The 6510-nt window shown below is 46.4% G+C and overlaps 1 non-coding gene across 1 annotated transcript; it reads left to right on the top strand.

Annotated features, from left to right (window-relative positions):
* The first annotated feature begins 2089 nt into the window (after positions 1-2089).
* LOC136547829 (small nucleolar RNA R71) lies at positions 2090-2198 on the top strand. Its single transcript, XR_010781778.1, has one exon. It is a non-coding gene; the product is annotated as a small nucleolar RNA R71 (small nucleolar RNA).
* The last annotated feature ends 4312 nt before the right edge of the window (positions 2199-6510 follow it).

The following is a 6510-nucleotide window of genomic DNA, read 5'->3' as shown; positions in this document are numbered from 1 at the left end:
AGAAGTCCTTCATTCCTTGGGTGCATCATCTGGTGTCAGCGGATGGAGACCCAGATGGCTACACATCTTGTGATGGTGACTCTAATGATGATGTCACCTTTTCTTTCCACACCTGCCTAGACTGTGGACTTGTCTTAAGTGGAGTAGGTTCATCTTTCACAGGTGCTTCAGGTTCTTCATCTTCCCATTCATTCCATCAGGGTTGGTTCCTTTGATGTTGGACTGATCGATGTCTCCTCCTAGAGCGGCTCTTGTTCAGTTGTTCAAAAGTAGTATAACTATTGAAATAAAAGTGTGCCTTCTCTCTAGGGAATTGGAAGTGGACTTGTCCAAATTCGACATAGATGATCGCATTTGTGGTGTTGAGGAACGGACCTTCCAAGGATGATGGGTGTATTGTCTTCTTTTTCTCCCATGTCTAGGACCATGAAATTGGCAGGGGCATAGTGATCTTACATTCTTACCATAACGTCCCTCGCTGTTCCCTTAGGGAATCAGATTGTTTGGTCCGCCATCTGCAACTGCATATATGTAGGGAACAAAGGTTCGTCACCAAATAAATGTTCATACGTTACCTTGGACATTTTATTGTTGCCCGATCCAATGTCGCAGAAGGTCTTATGGAAGATTCTTTTTCCAATGGTACACTCGATCGTTGGTACGCCAGGATCATCCTTCTTATCAAGGAATGGTGAAGCGAGGAGGTGGTCATACTTAGGTCAGAGTGTGTTGATTATGTTGATCATTTCTTCTTAGTGGCTGACTGGTCTTATTCTTCCTCCTTCTTCCATTCTTCTTCTTGGTTACTATTGTCTCTTTGGGTAGGTATGCCTTTTATGGATGACTAGCAGATTGCAAGATGCGGTTCTTGAATGAGAACTTCTCCTTTTTATCCATTGATCATGAAGCAGATCTTAGCACTATCAGCATAGATGATGGATTTTGTGGTGCTCAAGAAAGGTTAGCCCAAGATGATGGGTGCCCTTTCATCTCCACCCATTTCTCAAACCACAAAGTCTACTTGAACATATGATTGTCCCACTCGAACAATGGCATCTTCAAGAACTCCCTTGGGGTAGCAGAGTAACTAATCTACAAGCTGCAACCGCATATTTGTGTACATCAAAGGATCTCCTAAAGTTTTCTCATAGATTACCTTAGGCATGATGTTGACACTTGCTCCGTAGTCACAGATAGCTTCCTAGAAGATGTGAGGTCCAATGGCGATAGGGATGATAGGTCTCCCTGGATCACCTTTCTTGTTACGCAAGGCGTAATCTATCCACCTTCCTATCGATGGCTTGGTGTAGTAGTAAGCTGCATTGTGAATATCGATAAGATTTGTAGTTTCTAGATCTTCCAGCTGCCCTGAAATCTTACCTTTGTTGGATGGAGGAACAACAACCGCCAGTTGAGCTATTTGTGATTCTATCATTTTATTAAAGCTATGCTGGTTCTTAATGATAGAAGCAAAGCTATCCATTCTATTATTTATATTTTTCTAGAATTTTATCATTAGTAGCTACCTTCTTAGATAATCCTTTCATAAGTCTAGATTGGCCAGCAATTAATTCTCTCAAGGGTGGATTGATTAAAGTTATTATAATTATTACCTTGATAGTTACCTTGGTTGTTACCTTGTTAGTTTGGCCTCTATTGCTGGTTCCATCCTTGATTCTATTGAGGACTATAGTAGTAGTTGTTGTTGACAAAGTTCACATCCTCTTGGGTTTTAGGATAGCTATTCCCTGAATGCCTAGTGTTTCCACATACTTCACATGTCATGCTGGAATGATGAATGTGCATGAATTCTTTCTTTTCATTAGCTCAGTCTTCGAGCTTCTTCATCAGGTAGGTCCATCTTGGCAGATAGCATGTCTACCTCCTTGATCTGATGCATACCTCCACCTCTCTTGCCAGTCTGAACACATTCTTCATTCCAACCTTGGTTGGAGGCCATCTGCTCCACAAGAGTGGTCGTAGCTGGAAGTGTAAGTGACAAGAATGCACCTCCAGCAGCAGCATCCATGGTCTCACGGGTACTATTGGTCAACCCATGGTAGAACATCTACGTGGTAGCCAATTCTCCATCCCATGATGAGGGCATTCTAATATATAGTCTTGAAAGCATTCCCATGCCTCAGGGATAGATTCATCATGTTGTTGCTGAAAACTTGAAATTCTCCCATGTAGAGCATTGGTCTTGCCTATGGGAAAGAACTTTGCTAGGAAGGCAGTGGAGCAATTATCCCATGTAGTGTTTCTATCTTTGTTGGCATAGAACCACTGCTTCGCCTTCCCCAAAAGTGAAAATGGGAAGAGGCAAAGTAGTATGGTATCCTTGGTTACTCCATTGATGGTGAAAGTGCTGCAGATCTCTAGAAAGTATTGAAGATGTGCACTCACATCTTCATGTGCCTTTCCACAAAATTGGCTCGCTTGCACCATATTGATGAGAGCCATCTTGAGCTTGAATCCATTGTCTCCCACATTGACTATGGGTCTAGTACGGATGTTGGCAGTGGTTGGAGCAAAAAATTTACAGAGAGTCATGTCAGCCATGGCTTCAAATTCTGGTGTTAAGCTTTGCCTTATATGGTTGTCTTCCGACTCTAAAGCTAAAACTTTTTTGAGTTTAGCCTTAGTTCTCTTAAGTAGTGCTTTTGGATCATCAATGTAGTTTGTTAGAAGATCAAAACTAGTCATACATTACCCTGCATAAGATACACAAGTAGACAACACAAGGGTAAGCCTATTTGAGGAGAGGTCAATGGTTATTTTGATCACATCAATAAATATAAGTTTATCAATACTTCCTTTGTCTAGCTACCTTCCCCGACAATGGCGCCAGAAATGCTTGTTGGTATTTGTCAACTTGTCACTTATTTTAATAGCCACCTATTAATTACCTACATCTCCTGACATTACTTTACTAGGTTGTCGTCCCTAGTGATGGTGCTAGAGATGCTTGTTGGTGCTGCCTAGCATAACTACGCTTGCTTTATTTTTCACACATTTGGATAAAAATCCTGGATGGGTACTATGGGGGTATTAACCCCTATAGCCTTACGGCTAGGCTTGGGCTGGCCCGGACCAGGGGGTCTGGCCCACTAGAAGACGACGTGTGGCCCGGCCAATCTGCTCGGAGTCCCACACAAGGAATCAAGGTAGACTTGGAGATCAAGCAAGATCCTAGTCGGTTAGAATAGGAATCCTTATCCGGCCACCTATGGCAATTGTAACTGGTTAGGATTAGTTTCCAGATCTATAACCCTGCTCCCAGACTATATAAGGCGGGCAGGGGATCCCTCTAAAAAACATCTCTCATTGACATACAACAATATAATCAGACACAGGATGTAGGTATTACGCCTTCACGGCAGCCAAACCTGGATAAAACCTCGTGTCTGTCTTGCATCACCATCTTGTTTGTAGCTTGCGCATCTATCTACCAATAATCTACTACCTTGGGCATACCCCTAGGTAGACTGCCAACCATATTTCATCGATAGTGGTGCGCTAGGTAGGGGGTGTGTGTACTACTCTCTAGATGAACAAGATGGTCATCATCCCTGGTTCCATGGCTATGCCGAATGGCCTCACGTTCACCATCGGCCAGATCACCTGGACCACTAGCTCTGACGACTTCATCGACATGACCATGGAGGAGGCATGGATTCAATCTGCGTCGACCACTGCTTCACTTGCATCGGCTACGGCTCTGACCATGGTGGATCTAGCTCCGGCCACACCCACATTGTCTTCAGCCACGCCGACAACCCATCATCCGCTTCCTCGCTACAAAGGGAGGCAGATCGACAACACCGACCTGCTCGACTCCATCGATCGGGTCGGCACCAAACTTGCTGAAACCCTAGCTCTAGTAAGTTCGATTCAAAGTCAACCTAATGAGTAGGTAACCACTACCCACAACAGATCTACCTGACCAACTTGGGCCAGTCGTCTTGCATGACTTAGTATGGATCTCATGGTCACATCTACTCCTAAAGGGCGCTCCGTTCGTCATCGACCAGCCCCCATGATGGGTCTTTGGCTCTCTGAGTGCGAAGCCTTGATGGAGAACTACTAGGCTCAGCCCTACGGCCTGCGCAACTTCATCAACATGGTCTAGATTGAGGAGTATCAAGAAGGATCGGTCCACACAGTCCAAGAGGGTGGCTCAAGCTCCCCGTCCGGCATCGCATCTAATGGCTCCATCCACACCGAGCTCCAGCATCATGACAATGAAGGCATTGAATATGATCTGGATATCCCAAACCATGCCCCGGGGTTCCCACGATTCCCATCCTTCCCACCAAGGTGAGGAGACTTGATCAATGTTGTCAGTAATGATAAACCACCAGTAGTTGGTGAAACAGAACAAGAAAGGCTAGCACGTGAAGCACACAACATTGACCGGTTTAATCACCGACAAGTCAAAGCCGAGGCAGAAGAGGAGGCACAATGCATAAGGGTCCGGCCACATGACCTTAACAATGCCTTTGATAGGGTGGGGGACAAGTAGGTCTTTAGGACTCCAAGCGCCAACGTAGCTGTTGCTATGGTGACAATGCAACAACTACCCAATACCCCGGAAATCTAGGCAGTTCGTGATGATATACAAGCTTACCTGATGGCTGCTATGGCCCAAACCGCAGAGATTGTAAATCAAGCCTGGGCTCCATCCATCTTAGTCGAATCAAGCCACAGCCACCAGTACTCAAGTTGCTCATAGCCACCCAACCAACGTGGCTCGCGCAACAACGACCCATCAGACAACCATCAAGGCAGAAACGGTGGTCATGATGGTGGTCAGGACGACAACTGCCGCGACTACCAGGACGATAACCACCATGACTACCAGGACAACAACCGCCGAGACAACCGCAACAATCACCATGATAACCACGGTCACAGGGTTAACTAGGGTGGCAATCGGGATCGCCGTGATGGCAATAATGATCTCCACCATTCCCTCGGAGAATGTGATCTATGCGATCGCATTAACCAAAGAGCCAATGATCGTGCATCCCACAAAAACTATCGCCGTATGGAATATGATACTACCCACGGCCCTTCGGGTTTGAAGCAGTTTACTCTACACCTTCGCCAAGTCATGTGGCCCAAGAACTTCAAGCTCAAAAAACTTTAGAAGTACGACGACAAGGAGAAACCCGAATTATGGGTCATGCTCTTTGAAACTGTGTGCAGATCAGCCATGGCTGACAAGCACGTCATGTCTAATTACTTCCTAGTCACCGTTGGCCATGCATGCCACTAATGGCTGGTCAGCTTATCGGCAAACTACTTTGATTCTTGGTAAGAGCTCAAGCAAGCATTCATTGACAACTTCATTGCTACTTGCGAGCAACCCGGCAACAAATATGGTCTGCAGCGGATTCGAGATCGCAAAGATGAGCCACTGTGCGAGTACGCCTGACGCTTCTCGGAGATGCGCATCAAGGTCCTGTCAATCTCCAACAATGAGGCAATCGAGGCTTTCATCACTGGTCTCCACTTCCATGATGCCCTAAGGGACAAGCTCCTCTGCAAGAGACCTGAATTAGTCATAGCGCTCCTAGCCACTGCTAAAAAGTATGCAGATGCTGATGATGCTAAAAAGATAATCATCGAAGAAGCAGCAAGGGTTCCACGCTCCGACCATCCCCCACACCACGATGACTACCATGGCAGCCATGGTCGGAACGACAATTTTGATCGCCGCAACCAGCGCAACGATTCCCACGACCACCGCGATCAGTGTAATCAGCGGCGTAATCGCCGTGATGATTACAGGGGCAAGCGTGCTTGGGAAGACGATGGCGAGGTCAACACCATTAAAAAAGGTGGTGGACGTCACAACTACGAAGAAGACTATGCCAAAGCATTGAAAGGACCCTGCCAGCTCCATCCCAAGTCAAACCATACCATGGAGAATTGTCGTGTTCTCAAATCTATCTACACGCGCCAACAGGCTCCGGATACATCCGACAAGCCTAACGACGTAGGGGAGCAGCGTAACGAGGACAATGATGATGAAGACGCAGATCCCCATCACAAGTATGTCAAGCCAACTGATCGCATGCACACCATCATTGGGGGCAAAGTGTCCATCGAGACCAAACAAGAACGCAAGCTGCTCGCCCGCGCTTGCTTGAACATGGCCAACGCCGACAACCTCATCGCCGATCCGCGGCTCCCTCCTTGGTCTCACCACGAGATCTCCTTTAGCAGAAAGGACCAATGGGCTGCAATATCTAAGCGAGGACGTTTTCCTCTAGTTCTTGATCCTTGTATCAACAAGGTTCAGTTCAACAGAGTGCTGATTGACGGTGGCAGTTCCATCAATATACTATTCAAGAATAGTTTGCCAGCCCTGAAGATAACCTAGGCTAATCTCAAGCCATATGAGGCATAGTTCTAGGGTGTTCTCCCCAGACAGAGCTCCACACCTCTCGGGCAGATCACGCTACCTGTGCAATTTGGTACCCCAGACCACTTTCGCACCGA

The sequence above is a fragment of the Miscanthus floridulus genome, chromosome 3 (assembly GCF_019320115.1).
Source record: "Miscanthus floridulus cultivar M001 chromosome 3, ASM1932011v1, whole genome shotgun sequence".
In the NCBI taxonomy this organism is placed as follows: Eukaryota; Viridiplantae; Streptophyta; class Magnoliopsida; order Poales; family Poaceae; genus Miscanthus; species Miscanthus floridulus.
This window is presented reverse-complemented; position numbering and strand designations above follow the sequence as displayed.